Source organism: Aethina tumida, chromosome 5 (genome assembly GCF_024364675.1).
Source record: "Aethina tumida isolate Nest 87 chromosome 5, icAetTumi1.1, whole genome shotgun sequence".
NCBI classification, from domain to species: domain Eukaryota; kingdom Metazoa; phylum Arthropoda; class Insecta; order Coleoptera; family Nitidulidae; genus Aethina; species Aethina tumida.
This window is the reverse complement of record NC_065439.1, coordinates 23,716,933-23,734,054: the sequence shown is the minus strand read 5'-3', so window position 1 is coordinate 23,734,054 and position 17,122 is coordinate 23,716,933. Positions and strand designations below refer to the sequence as shown.

The window sequence follows — 17,122 nt, the reverse complement described above, 5'->3', positions numbered from 1 at the left end:
TTCACTTGTCAGTCAACGTATTATGTAATGAAGTGGCGCCCTTGCCAGCTATTCCATAAACTAGTGGCTTTTTGGTGCCGTCGAGCCCATTTCCCCAAATTAAATATCGATCCGGTGAGATTTCGGACCGTCGATTTATTGTGCAGGTGCCTTATCTGCCGATGCTGGTGCAAATCACCGAAGAGATCGAGCCCAATAAACCGATATTTCCGCCTCGAACCAGATCTGATCAACGGGCAAATTGAATAAATTCGGTTACATGCACATCTCAAGACCATTCGAGGCGGTGTCAAGACACGGCCGACTCTTCCAGCACCATCTGCCCAACATATCGGAAGCCTACACGCCAATCACAATACATACATTAACCGTGACGCCCATCGCAATGGGAAACCGGCCGTGCAGCTTCTCAACGCCAACTAAAAATAATCGCAATCAAACGTTTTTAATTGCCACGGGTACAGTGAACCTGTTCCAACTGAAACCCTTCCTTCCACTCCATCTAGCTGCGAGCGCCGGGAAAAAGTGGCGAAATGAAATAAACCAGTAGGATTTTATGATTTATTGGCGTGGCCGTTGCTGTGACTTTTGAACACGTGTGCGAGTGCATGATCCGTGCAGTTGGAACCGAACCGTGTGCATCTTAACTGATGGAACGACTCGGACTCGGGATTAATTCAAACAAGTTTCTACCGATTCATTAATTCTCCATGTCAGTCAATTACGGAGACAGCCTCGCCGCACATTGGCCCAACACTTCTGGTCGGAGTGACCCACGAGGCTTTGGTCGAGTTAATCCTTAGAACAGATCTTCGTTTATATGAAGTAAATTCAGAGCCTACATCGAGGCAATTCAACAGATAAGAGTTAAGATGTTAGCCATATCTGGAGATGGCAACAGTGACTAGTGACATCCCAACGTGCGACAACTCATCGCTTATGGAGATGAGATGCGTTGCGGCTGATTTTGAGGACTTGATGGGATGATTTAGAAAAATTGAATGACAAACACAAATAGACGGACTAATGGCGGAGCGTGAGGTTTCAACCACTTTCATTAAGGCTGATTAACCAGTTAAGGAATTCTCTTTCAAATTGCCACTCTGAAACTCTTTTGAATCAGTAATTATGTTTTGTCTGGATTTAATTAGTTACAAGTATAATCAAAAGCATACAAAATACCGCCGATGATCATCAAAGACTTAAATTATATCTGGATGCACTATCTAATCAAATGTAATCTGAAGTAGTTAAATCTGTTTGAAGAGATAGGAAGGACTATTTTTACACATTCATTTTTAATGAGGCAACAACGATCATTAAGGAAAAGTAACACGTTGTCTGACTCACAACAACGATGACCAACATTAAAAATAATTGTATGTAAATGAGCAATGCAATTAATGTTACGCCCATAATAAATGCATCGTATTAAATATTTATATGATCATAATTAATTAAATCTACATAAAAAATGTTGCAATTTTTTCTTCGTAAACCTTCGTCAAGTTTTCTAGAATATTATGAAATGGATTTCTATAAGTTTCTCCGATTTCCAAATATTGAGTTCCTCATCAATGATTCGTTCCACTTAACATTGTCAACACAATAAGAAGGTTCTGCCTTTCAAATGTGTTAAAACTCAGGTTAACCCATACTTTAATAAGAATGATTCACTTAAATAATGATATTAGCGTTAATATAATAATTAATTGCAGGTTTAACCTTCAACGCAAACCAATACAATCATCTCCTCACATAATTAGAAACTTTTTCTGTTATTACGTTTTTACTATATTAATTCTAAACTGCTTTCTCATGCTCGTGAATGACTACTCACAATTGCCGGAGATTAAATTTTAAGAGCAATAAAGACGTTGGAACGTCCGCATCATCTTTAGTTGTCTTAGGTCAGATTTAAGGTTTACTTCTCCGTTTTATTGCCATTCAATCTTTATTACAACATCAAAGCCCAATCGTCTGTTCACAGTTCGATCAACCCGTAAACATTCACATCACAAACTGCACATGTGGCCCTGTGATTGATCCCGGGAAATTCCTCATAGACAACAAAGTCCATCGCCACAACTCACTCTCTCTGTTTTACATTGGTCTCATCAACTCACCTGCAACAAAAGAAAAAACGCGGATTAATAAACCAGCAAATTGACCGGCAAGACGTGGTAAAAAGTGAAAACGAGCAATCCGCAAATAGAACGGTTATTAGGGCCAAGATTACATGTAGATGCGGATCGGCGGCGACCGGGAGTCTCCCCTTTTCCTGCGAAACGGTCCGAACGCGACCAGTTTTTATGGAAGAGAGCACGGATCGGATCGCCTTGGCCATCAAGGTTGTCTTTGATGCTGAAACGGTCTTTGTCTCCGGTTGAGTTCCTGCCGGCGCAGATGCTGCCGGTGTGCAGGAATTCCTGCCGTCGCGAATGGAATCCGAGGTATTTGATGTTAGCAATGGAGCAGTGGGGATTTACAATTAACAGTCAGATGGTGTAATAATATAATATTTATTCGTTTAACTTTACAATAACATTTTCTATAGTTTTATATAATAAAATACACGCCATTATAATCAACAATTTGTTGTCAACATTCTGTAAACGATGGCACGAAAAAAAATTGTGGGATATTGAAAATGGACCTCCTTTTCAGAATTACATCGGTTATTAAGTAAACAATTGGACATTAATAGAAATAAACAATATACACATGGAGTAATGACTGGATTACATGGAGGATTAAGTACTTCCCAATTACCATCATAAAGCTTCCTTTGAGTTTCCAAGGCGTGGTGTGGTATTTCGTTGTAGTGAAGAAGAATGTCTTTTCTATTAACTAAAGAAGCTCATCTTTGAGTAAGTTTTTCATGACCTTCGTCAAGCTATCAAATAATATATACAGTTTAATATAAAAATCTTATAAAATAATATAAAAATTTGTTTAAATAAATCATAAACCCATCATACAGGGAGATCACCTAACTAATTCGTTAGAAGTTGAAACGTTTTTTAATATTCTATTTAATTGGCTAAAACAAATAGGGTGTTTCAATGAAAATAATAAAGTAATTGATGTTTTAAGATACATAAAATTAAACTTAAATATTCAACATCCTGTATAAAGGATGTATGTATGCCCAAAAAAGAATCTTTCAACGTCAAAATTGGTGGATTTATAGACATTATAGTTAGACCATCAGTCTGTCAAAATTTTTAGGAAAAAGTGAATAACTCCAAAAGAATTAGTTTTAGGTATAGGACATGGTAAAGCAATAAGATTTGCAATCACTTGAAGAATTTAAAAATTTAAAAATATACAGAGTGTTTAGGTGAAAAAAAAAATTCAAATCAAAACCGTTGTTCGTTCTCTATTAACTTCAAATGAATATGTCAGGTGAATCACCCTGTGTATTTAAAAATTGTCAACCAACATTTGTTGGCCATGTCTTCATAAAAGGCAAAAGTTTAGCCGGACAAACGATTCTACATTCAACGAGCAGACTTTCAAGCTCGCCATCCTTATATTGGATCCATGTAAGAGACCATTTAGTTTTACGACGGACTGAAAAGTTCTGGCAACTCTCAGAAAATCCGCAAATAGCTGTTTCTTGAATCCGCCGATGTCAGTTTTAAATTTAAAACGCAACGGACCAGGGCAGTTTTATTGCAAAAAACATATCAAATAACAAATTACTGAGAAAATGATGACGAAACATTGTTTATATGCAACCGATATCTCTTCCAATAGGTGGTAATATACATTTGGTTTTTTCAACTGATAGCACATTATCTAGAAGTTCATTCATTAATTTATCGATTGGTGTTTCACCGACCTTGTATTTTTTTTTGTTCACATTAGAATATAAACAGCTAAACGTTCGAACAACTCTTGTCCTAACCTTGTAATTAACATTTCCTAATGTATTGATTGCTAATTCATGTATTCGCGGAATAAATGACAGACGGAAGTCGTGACGCCTTTTTGATTTACCAAATTGTTTTATTAACGGTACACTAACTTGCTCGACAAATTATGTCCCCGCATCGAAACTTTTGCCAAGGAATTGTTAGAAACCAACTCAAACTGTTATGTCTAACCAAAAATTGTTTTCTTCTCAAGACCAAGACGAAAATTAAAATTTAATGCGTACAAAATATGATATGCGAAACTGCGCGTCGGAATTTAATTAACATTAATTAACGGGAATTTTGTTCTGGGACTGTTTGTGAGATAAATCCATTTGAAAAATCTCGAGAACATTTGTAATTTACACTGAACTATAAATTCCAATAATCTTAGAGATAAGGCTCCGCATGTCTAATTATTTTAATCCATTCGATTCCAGTAACCGTTTATAAATAATATGTTAAGATATAAAAAATTTCTCAGTATTGTTTTTATCATGTTTTTATCTATTATATATTTTACTTTAACCATAAAAAAGTTAAAACACTTAAATTTATTATTATATTTAATATTATCAATTATTATAATATTAGTGTGTATCTGTATAATTTATTGTTTAGATCATTTTCAATTTAAATAATAAAAATTTCATTCGTTTTGGAATTGCAGCTATTTTTTTAAATAATACATAAAAATTAAATTTAACATTATTTTATTATTCTAAAATTTTATTTTTAATAATGTATTTTATAAACGTAAGCGTAAAACATTTATATTTAAAAAAACTTACATACAAATTATGGGTTTTATATTTATAATTATAAATTTTAATTTTACTATTTATGCTTAAGCGGGTTTGTTTGTGAATCGTCCATTTAACGAATATTTATAACTGAACTTTCTTAAAATTTTGGCAGAGAAAAGACAAGGTATATAGGGTAGTTTAACTTATATTAGAGTACACCAATTATAGCTTAATTTGAACCACTTTTCTAATTTATTCTGAAAAAAATAACATTTTCGGTTTTATCGAAAATGACAGCAACTTTGTTATTTTCAATGGAACACCCTGTATATTATTGGATTTTTAAATTTCACAAGTAATTGCATATCAAATGGCTATATCATGTTCTATACCTAAATCCAGTAGTTTTTGAGTTATTAATTTTTTTACAAAAACTTTGACAGATTGATGATTTTACTAATGTTAGAAGGTTCATTTTAGACAAGTTAATCAACCTTTATTAGCACTTTTAATAATATCAGTAACGAATAGTTGTTTTATTTAAATCATAAAATGTCAGTTGAAACACCACATATTTTAAAAAATTGTATTAATAATTTATTTTTTTATAAACCTAACCTACAAGATGTCTATAAAAAATGTCAATTTTATTATTGTTTATATTACTTTTCACTGCCAAGTCTGTTTTACTTAAATATTTACAATTAATTTTTATTATTTATTGATTTATATATAATATTTAGGGAAATTTTTATTTTTCTCATAAATAACTTAATCAATTATTTTTCTTATGTAAAAATAAGCTTCATAAATCATTGTAACAAAATGTTTCCATAACTGTCCCCGATCAACAGTCCCCAACTACACCAAATTCCTGAGGGGATTATCGGACGACCACCTCCTTACACTAATTTTTTTTTATGGGTCATTATAAAAAGCCTGCCTCGACGTCGTAATATTAAAACGACAAGACTTTTTACAACTGAACTCGTAGAATTTCTAGTGAAGACATTTTGTCAGTCCATAAACCGAAACTTTTTATGGACCCTTAAAATTCAAATGTTGGGAAAGGCGACACGAGGAATTCCACACGACGATTACGTTTTTCGTCACATTGAGCCGATTCACGTCGGAAAAATGTGCGGATCGGTCGTGACTCACGTCGAGTCTCGCGTCAAAACTAATTAGCTCGGGAACGCCCGCCCCGATCTTTGTGCGGGTGGATTTATGCCTGGATTCCTCGAGGCGATAACGGTAATCCTCCTCCGAAATAATTAATATGAAAATTTGCAGGCAACCACCAACAACAATGGTTGTAGCAACCTACACCTTAACAGTAGCCTGAAACTGTTGGTTCACACCATGAACTGAAACAGTTTAGCAGTTATTATAGGAAAGGGCGTTGCGACGCTACGCTACTATAGTTGAGCAATAAACGATACAACTTTAATCCGAAGGTTTATTCGAGTTGAAATAATTACCGCTGTTTTATTAGTCTTTTATTAACTGCGAGAAGAAACTTAAATTCGTTCTTGGTAGTTTTATTACGATATGGGGAATTAAAAGTGGAATTGTTAAGTGTTTATGCTACCCCCATTATGTCTATTATTAAGAGGGAGTTTAGGGTGGATGTATGTTTAGTACATTTATGAGGTACAGTGTGAACCAAATTAATCGTCATTGGCTGATGATATATTCAAAAATATTATTTTATTTATCTTCTAGATTTTGTATGGTTAAAGAGGGATAATAAGATCAATTTTATATTGATATTGAGTTAATATAATGATTGTCTGTTTTGCTTTGTTTTTTGTTTTATACGTAAAATTATGTACTGTAATAATTGATTTATTTTTAGACAAATAGTTAAAAATTGATAATAAGTATGTTTATAGTACAACAAATAGATCTTAATTAAAAAAATATATCAAATTTATAACAATACTTATATCAAAATATGATAATTATCAAGAAAATTATCCATCTATTCATAATTAATATTATATATAGTTATTCATAAAATAACCATTTTTGATATATTAAAAAATATTATTTTTGTTTATTTCCAAAAAAAAATTTGATTTGTATGATCAAAGAGGATTAAAAAGTAATTTAAATTCTTTAAAATTTCGATATTGTATGTACAACTTTTTCATTTTAAATTGAAATCATTATTATATTTAAAATGTAGGAAAAAATTAAACTTCAAAATACACATTTTTTCATATATTTTCTTCAGCTAAGATATAACGACATTTCTGATGAATTTTGACAACAAGGCAACAAATTAGGGGACCTTGTACATTGGATGTACTTAAAAATAGTTTGTTACAACCACCATTGTCGGAAAAAACTCTGAATTTGGGTTTTGTGACCGTCGGAATTGTTTTCCTGACCCTAAAACTTAAACATTTTGAACTGTCAAGGTTCGAATACGTTGGAGAACTGTTAATGCACAACAAACACATGGTACTTTGTACTGTTTGGTGTTGTTCTGGGCGGAAAGCGGTTGGAATTCTTCCAGATAGTTATCTCAGGGCCGCACTTAGTCGGCGACACGTTCAATTAGACGACGATTACAACCGGACTGCAACGTTGTTGCCATTCAATCTTTTGTTGCCGTTGAAAAAGAGTTGGGTATTTATTAATAAACGCACCAAAGGTTGCCAAGATAAACAAACAAAGTGGTCAGTTTATGGTGGCGTCGTCGCGGACGCGATGCATTATTCAACGCCAGCTGATAATTGTTATAAACAATCGTTTCTTGTGGCCGTTCCACGAATGCGTGTTCTCTTTGTCACGCCTCATGCTAAACGGAATTAACTGTTTAAGGATTTATTGGCTACTGTATTCGAGATGATTGGTGTTGAAGAGTATTAAGTTATTAAACGAGACAATGATTTTTCATTATAAACATGGTTCACTAATAATTATCTTAATGATGCACTGTGATATTTATGCCTTGATGCATTTATGAAGAATTTTATTTATACTCTCTCAAAATTCAACTAAAAAATTACCGTTTCTTAAAAATATTCAAATAAAAAACTAATTTACAAAATATTAATAAATTAAACAAAAAAAAGACATATAAGCTACACAGATTTAAAATTAATATTTTTCACTATATCAAAAGCTGAAGCTTAAAAAATTATCAAATTTTTATAATTAAGTTAATATGTTATATTATACATTAATTATCCCAGTCAGATCTTCAGAACAAATTCACTTTAACAATGAAATAACCTCATTAGCCATAATAATAATTATTATACAGATAAGATCTTGCCCGAATACCCAATTTGTCTAAAATTGCTGACCCAAACGAGGTAGCGATGAGCAGGATCGCGTGTCCATTCAGTTTTTCCTGCGACATCCTTATCGCAAACGACTCAATTCATAAAAAACACCCTTCCTTACCGTCCGGAATTTATTTATTAGCATAAAATGGAAAAGCTTAATTTGCCGGTAGGTCTTATCTACACTATCGCTCATATATAGAGCAACTTTAGAAAATTCATTTGTCTTGATAAAAGTGTACGTTTTAATATCCATATTATTGTCAATTATGTTATATGTAATTGTTTATTAGTGTATATGTAATTGATATTAGTGTCAAAAGTAGGGCAATTAAAATAAAAACAACCTTACGTACATTTACCCTTCCTTTATTTAGTATCTAAAATCCATTATCATTAATAACTTCTGAACACTTTTTTTCATTGATTTCAGCTTTTTAATTTAATAGTTCAAAATTTCATTCCACTGATTTTGAACTTCTTCGTAGAGTCATTCAGATTTGACGTCTTTTTGCCTGAATCAATTGAATTCCATACGTATTCATTTGGATTGAGGTCTGAGTTTTGTGCTAGCCAAGACATTACACGTACTCCTTAAAAACCACTCTTTAACTAATTTAGACATCTAATAATCATAAAATTAATTTAAATTAAAAATTATCGTTATTTCAATAAAATGATCATTTTTATTAATTTGTTGCTCTACATATGAACGACACTGATACATACAAATCCGTTTATAACTTAATGCAAGTGTAAAAATTATTATTTTGTAGTTGATGTTACATACGCCCACCGAGGATACATTGTGACAAATCGATACCAGTTTGTGACGCCGCTAAGTAAATAAGAATCTGGCGTAGTAGTTGGAAATTGTGTACACGTGCGGAAAACATTCGTTATTTTTCATTTTATTATTGACACGTCTGGAAAACACTCTTGATGCAGTCATAAAGATAAATTGAATAATTTTATTAAAGTAAACGTCTGGTCAAGCGGTCAGTGTGGGGAAATAATGCACGCACGGTTTTGAACGGTTTGGATGTTTGGAATGTGCTCAAATCTTGATAATTTTATAAAAATAGGTTATTTATATTCTGTGTGCTGGAATCCTCGTGAACATTCTCAAAAATCAATCAATAATTATGAAAAATTTCAAAACTGTTTTTATTTTGTAATTTTTAATGCACCGTAGGTACAATAAATATAAATATGAATAATATAAGTATCTAATAAATCTTGATTTAAAAATATGAATAATTTTGAGTTTCCCTGTAGTTTTTTAAGAATAAATTTAATTCAAAATTTAAAAAAGTTTTACTATATTTTGAGAAACAAATTACAATGTTTATTAATATTTTATAGTTATAGTTTAAAATTTTAAAATAGATGCTTATGTATAAGCATCGCCACAGAAATTAAAACTTAAAATAATAATCAATTTATTTTTGCTATAAACTTCTAAAATTTAGATCTTTTCATGATAATTCAGAATTTTCAAATTCCTTAAAAAATTAATGAAACAATAATAATTAATAAATTCAGTGTGGTTAATAAAATTAAGGATTGGGATTAACTAATTTACAAAAATAAATATATTTTTTATCTTTATTTCTCTTTTATTAAGTAACTTTGTGTACTTAGATTTCATAAAAAATAATTTATTATAATAAAATAAATATTTTCCATAAAAAATTCAAGGATTTCTTTAACAAAACAATTAGAAAATTTTTAAATTCTCTTCATATTGTGTAAATCGAAATTTTAACAAAACAATTTTATGTAAATTTTTAAATATTTTAATTTTCCTAAATGAAATTATTGATTTCGTAAGTTAAAACAATAAATTTTTCATTGCCTATATGTAAGTAAAATCAATAATTAAACTCATAATGAAACAATTGTGAAATTCTAAAGTCTGATGATGTCAAAATGTAATTTTCCGTTCTTGAATTTACTACACCAAACATGCAGTGATGAACCACAGTTTCGTGTGGCAAATTAATTTTCCACCTAATATAAATGTCATTATCAATCCGGCATAACCCAATATTTGCATAATGTAGACCTACTTCCATTCCGCCGTATGAATTTACACGACCTGCTGGAAAACAAATCAAACACTGAAAAAAATCCTTCAGCATGTAAACACAAATAATGTGATTGTGCTTCGTTATAACAATATGCAGACCCTATATTCACAGCTGGGATTTATTTATTTTTGTCTCGAATTATACATAATAATTTTCTCATAATAATTATTTATAATGATAAGATAAATTAATTGTAAATATTACAGTTATCGCACTTTCACAGAACACTTTTCGAGTTACTTCCAACAAATTTGTTGTTACATTTAAAATATTGATCAAAAGATTAGATTTAATTTTTTTAATTGGCAACACAAAATATTATCGATACTCGTCCACAGAGGTAAACTAACATAAATAAATATTGATTTTTCAATTTCATTACTTAAATACGTCAACAATTCGACCATAATTTCAGTAATTAACGAAGGAATATCGCCAATCGGATTAGTCATCTTTCCATTAAAAATGCAAAGGTTTTTTTCGAAATGAATGCAAAACTGTGCGGGCTGAAACTATCCTTGACCCAGTACCTGTTCGCAGACGGGAGCTGTGGGGTGGAAGCGTTGCAGCTGGAATCGGGGCGGGTCTACGACGGGGCGCATCGGGAATTCCCGCGAGAGAACGGTGGGGGAGAGACGGGAGGGCGTCGCGACGCCTTTACGACCACCAGGGTCGGATTCGCATTTCCCGTTCACTTGTTGGATATTTTACGATTTATTTATTAATTGCCTTCGTGCGTCACACACATTTTTTCCATTTTGTGATAAATAACAAATGGAGACAATGTGAAACAACATCTACGGCCGATGTTTCAGTGAAAACAAACGTTTCGCAATGTTTTATATATGGTTTGTATGGGGGAGGGGGGCCAACGGTTTGAAAAATATTCATGTCGGGTAGACAAAACTATTATTACGCCAAGTTTCGGGCTTTTCTCTGTCGCCTCTATTCAAGATGTCACGAAATATTTCAAGTGGAAATGGAAGTGGAATTTGTCTAATAAGTCTATAACTGCGTCTTTTAGGCAAATTTGAAAGATATGATTCACCATACCAAAAAGCTGTTATTTTAAGTAGAACTGTAAATTTTTGGATTTTTGGGGATAGATAGTTTAATCAAAATGACTGTAAAGTCTCCGATTTTAATGTTGGAAAATTAATTTTTGACATATAAGTTAGCCGAGAACCATCCTAAACGGATTCCGCTATTAGTATCTCGAAATTTTATACAGGGTGTTCGTTATTTACGTATAATGAAACCGAAAATCAATTTTTTTTAAGTCAGTAAGTTATAATTGCTATAAAATTTTCAAATCAATATCTTTTTGGTTCTCCACAAACTTATACCTTTAATGAATCACCCTGTATATATAAGATTATTTTAATTAGAGCAAAATTTCACTGCATGAAACAAAAATTCGTATTAAATCTATGTGAGTCATCAACTCACCATCTGATTTTGGTCTTAACATAGATTCAATGGAGTGATGATTCACGTTTTCAGACTCCATACGGTAGGTATTCAATCTATTGTAACATTAATTATCGTTATCGTTAACACATCGTCAAATTCCGTACCCAAAAAAAAAAAACATTGACAAATGTAGGCTGTGAGAAGTATTTCATTAAAATGGCTTCCAGTCTATTTATAGTTCGTAAATATTATTAAACGGCATTTTGTTTGTTTACACTTTAGATATTTACTATCAGTAAACAAACAACGACGGATTTACGTCTCTTAATTGTGCAGTCTGATTTTATTTAAAAGGACTTATTTACCATTTCCATCCTAGATGCGTCAAAACACCACATTTTTCGCCGAGCAAAAATTTTATTAAGTGCCCGGAATAAAATCCACCAGATAGCACCGCAAAAGCCAATTTATCCGGCAAGAAGATTAATTAAAATCGCGATAAATTCCCGCCCGCCACACTGGATTTACCTAACGTTCACGTTTTGAATATTTTATTCCGAGCGAAATGGAATTCCGGCATATGCACAGACGTTTTATTGGACTCCATTTTCCGGATATAACAGCCGACATGCAGCACTTCCACAATAACACGGTTTCCCTCAGCGAAATGCATTTTCCAGGTTCGTCGTTTTTTCGTGCAGCGTTGGAACTTCGTTACAATGGTTTATAAATTACACATGTTTAATTCACAGTACACAATCTGGTGTCGTCATTTGGATTTTACATAATATTTAAACTATAAATAGTTTGTTGGTACGTGACGTGAGCGTGACTATTTGGATTTTTTTTATCTGTGATTCTATTTGATCAGAATTTTTATTTGAAGAAATTGGTACAATGTAATCAAATGAAAATTTTTGGCAGGAGAGAGTTGCTTCCCAAGCAGTTTTCATTTTAAATATTTTGACGTTAATAAATTCAACTATTTAGAGTTGTTCAGAATTTTTACATACACTGTTCCAAAATATTAATGCACCACATCAGTAATTATTTATTATTATATTACCATTATAGTAATATTTTCTGAAAAAGTAAAAAATAAACGTATACCTTTGTATATTTTTTTAAAAATAGTTTTTATTTATAATTGTTACAAAAAATCTCAAAAAGATTGTTTTTCTAAAAAAAACTAAATATTAACAAAATTTGATATTTATAAAAAATAAAAATATGAACTTAATATGGGGTATTTCCATCTCTACTTCGAATGAGAGCCTCACATCTTCTGTTCATACTCAAAATCTGGGTTCATTTTGACGCATGAAGATGTTCTATATCCTCCCAAGAATATCCCAGATATGTTCTGTTGGGTTAAAGCCTGGATTGGGAGCTGCCCAGGGCCTTGTATTAATCCTAACGTCAACAAGATAATTTCGGACAACATGGGTTTTATGTGGTCATTCATTATCCTGCATTAGTAAATAATTTGGACATCTAAAAGGGACATATGGCACGGCATGTTCTTCTAGAATATTCAAATTGTAACACTCGGCATTAAGGTTCCCCTTATTTATCACCACCAAGTTGGCACGTGCTGTTAAAGAAATGCATCCCAACATCATAATTTAGCCCCCACCAAATAAAGTGGTATTTATGAAGTTACATTCAGCATATCTTTCATTTGGCCGTCGAAACACACGTCTATGATATGTATTCAAGCAAAATTTGAACATGGGGTTGCAAATTATCTTCTCTAAGTGGTTGTTCAATACTTATTCGAACCCTTTCTACTTTTCTAACTGAGACTGTAAACTTCCAGTAGTCACAAATCGTTGTCTCAAAGTTAAGTCAAAAAAGGATCGTCAGCAGGAGTTGTAGCACGATTTCTACTCTGACTTGGTCTCCTGGTGTACACCAAACTTTCGACTATTCTGCTGTAACTCCAACTTTCTTCCACTGAAACAACCGCTTGGGCACACTGATCACGAGTCAAATTTCTTTTAGATTACCGTTGCATATTTATAATTTGCGAAAGAAAATTAAAAACAAAATGGGGATGATAACAACTACCACTGAATGTAAACTATTATCATTTGATACATTTGTACTTTATTAATTGTCCCTCATCTGAGCCATTATTCATTAAAATCGAGTTATAAATAAAAAATTATTGAGTTGTTTCCACCTCAAGTGGCCTGTGTAATAAAAAATCTATTATTTTTTATACAGACATTAAAAAACGTTTTTACATTATTAAAAACACATTTAAAAATGGTAAACAACAGTAATGAATTCAGCTTTTGAAGTAAAAAGCATTTGCTTATCAAAAATTTATTCACCGGATAAAGTGATTGATTGCCAACGGAATAAATAATTTACCTTCAATCTAAAATGCTATTTCCAACAAAACAGATCACCAACAAAAATAAAACAAATGTGCGCACTTCCACACTAATAAAAAAAATTGGCCGGCCAGGTTTTGCGAGGGAGGAAAAGTGTATACAGAACCTTGACCCGAAAAATCGAATTTGATGAGCTTTCAAAAAACAATAATTCAGTGTTAGTTTTCTGGATTATTTTCGCCCGCGCACAAGGTCCGACTTGCGCACAGAACAAACACGGGGTGATTTAAAAAAATTAAAACAAGAATGTCCGACAAATTGTTTTACGACCCATTATCTGGTAAGCGAGGCAATAAAGATAATTTAATGGTGACCTTGACCCCGTGTGGTTGTGTGCGGTGCATTTTCGGGTGAAAACCGTTGTTGCGTTTTCTAATCATTTCTCTCGGTACACGGCCACAAATCAGGTCGTGGCTGGTGATAATTGCACGGTTTCTACTGATACAACGCGGAAGGCCTGATTTTTTTAGGTTGCCACACGCGCACACGGCCGAAAACATTCGATGGAAAATTGGTGGGACTGGAAAATATTTGTGTTCGTTATTTCATAAAATAATAGAAAAACATAGGAAAAATGGGGAAAGATTTTTAGATATAATAACTTAGAAAATTCCAAATAAACAGTACTTAAGGAAAATTTAAAATTGACTCAGATAAGTAAAACAACAACAAAAATGTCGATTAATTTCATTTATCTTCAAAGCCTTAACTTTAAATAGAATTGAATTGAAATTCAACTTGGTTAGATTTTTTTGGTATATGTCTCTCTCTTTTTGCACAAACTTTGTTCATAAGTTGTTAAAATCAAAAGTTACTAAAAAATTACTAGAAATAGAGTAAAAAATGGAGCTTTGTCCATCTTCCAACAATTTGTTAGCCAATGAAAAATTGTTCATTTTGCTGTTTGATTTAACACTCATATTTTTATTCCACAATTTATTGGCAGAAATTTGTGTATAATATTACCAATTATTCATCAGTGCAGGCAACATCTTTATTTTTAGATTAGGTTATTCTGGTATATGTAACCTGTATATCTTTATAAACAAATTTTGTTTATAAATTAGTAGAAACAAAAGTTACTAATAATTTCTAGAACATAGAGCAAAAATAGAACTTGTTCCATTTTCCAACAATTTATTGACCAATTAAAAATTAGACATTCTCCTGTTTAATTTGAAACAAGCTTGTAATTTTTTGATAAAGATAATATTTTAAAAACTGTACTTTTAGTTTACGCTTATGTAGAATATTTCTTAATATAAAAATATTTTATTAATATACTGTTTCAGTAGTTGCTTAATTACACCAATTTATTGGCAAAAATGTGTGTATAACAAGTACCAATTATTTGTCAGCGCAGCCAATATGTTTATTTTTAGGTTAGGTCATTGTGGTATATGTAACGTATACATATTTATAAACAAATTTAATTTATCCAACAATTTATTGATCAATTAAAAATTGGACATTCTCATCTTTAATTTCAAAGAATCTGTACTTTTACTCTATACTAATGTCGACTTGATTGAATATTTCTTAAAATAATATGTTAATATTTTATAATTATTCTGTTACAATATTTGTTTTACACACCAATTTATTTGATAATTTATTGGCAGAAATTTGTATTATTCGTCAGTGCAGGCAACATGTTTATTTTTAGGTTAGGTTATTTTGACGTACGTAGCAAATTTTGTTTGTAGGTTGGTATTATCAAAAGTTCCTAAAAATTACTGGAAAACAGATCTTGTTATAGACAATTTATTGGCTATTCCAACAATTTATTGGCTAATAAAAAACTACACATTTTCCTGTTTATTTTGAAATAAGTTTATAATTTTTTGATAGAGACGATGTTATAAATTTATGTTATAAAAACTTGAAGGCGGTTAAACAAAATAAAATAATAACGGAAAATTTGTTGCCTTTCCAATAAAATTACAGATTTTGCAATGAAGATAGCAGATGTAGTTGTAAAATATTATACGTAAATATTTAAACAATTTACTTTTGACATGGTTATAAACCTGCGTATTATATTTGATTATACCAGTTTTTTATTTTTAAACATTGGCCGCAGGCTTCAGCAGTGTGTCTAGGTAAAAATTAATATTAATTATAATTCGTTACTTATCGACAATTCGTCGTTGACAACCTATATTTGCTTGTATTTCGGCCTACTCAGTGACGCACTTCCAAATATGCGTCAACCGTTTGGATAAGCGACACATGAAGCTTACTTTTGAATAATAAAAATTCATGCACTTGCCAACGGTGGGCTTTAATCATCTGTGCACATAATAAAATGATATATCAGATACATTTACAAATTCTTATCACCTCTCGTCAGCACCAACATAAAAAACCAACTTGACTAATATTGCGAGATTTTTCAGAAACGCACATTAGTCAACTTTTTAGAAGTAACAAATTAGAAACTGGTACGATTCACAAGAAAACCCAATTCAAGCCAATCGAATCCAATCCAGATCTGCCATACGTTGATCGCTGAAAAGAAAATGAAAAACGAAATTCCGACCATAAAACCGGTTGCAGATACACATACAGACAGAAGGTCATAGTTCTTTCGGTCTAAAAATAACATCGCTCTTACTAAATAATAAATAGCGTATTAATAGATCAGATAAACTCTGCACATCTCTAAGCCGGAGGCGAAATAAACGTAATTTTCCGCTGCGTAAGTGCTTTTATTTAATTTTAAAGGGAAACCGCATATTTGACTGGTTAATACTTGTGACAGCTGTTACATAAAGCACAATGTAATTATTACAACGTGAAATTCGCAAGAAGATTACCAATGTTTCCTTGAGCAGCCAATTTGCATAACATAGGACCATTGTTGTGCGGATTGTGGAAAACACAGTGTGTGCAGTCTAAAACAGTTTTCGATTATTAATGAGCAGTTCTTGAAAACCAGTCTACGAGGAAACTAGTTCCTGCTGTATAAAATCCAATTTGAAAAGTTACTGGACAAGTATACGACAGTGGTAACCCAATAATAAAAGACGTTCAATCTCGCAGCTACTGTTAGAAAAGTAAAATCGCTGAGGAAAAACGACGGGCAAGAATCGAAAAACGAAATCCCGCCCGCAAACCGGTTGTATACACACACACACAAACAGAAGGTCATAGTTCCTCCGGTCTAAAAATATCCCGCTATTGCAAAATAATGAATGGTGAACGAACATTAATAGACGTGCAGATAAGCCCTACACATGTTCGTCC

General features: G+C 31.9%; 1 protein-coding gene across 3 annotated transcripts in view; it reads right to left on the bottom strand.

The window, feature by feature from the left end:
- LOC109595652 (nuclear receptor-binding protein homolog) overlaps positions 1–17,122 on the bottom strand; it is a 91,206-nt gene that overhangs the window by 73,216 nt on the left and 868 nt on the right. The window lies entirely within an intron of this gene.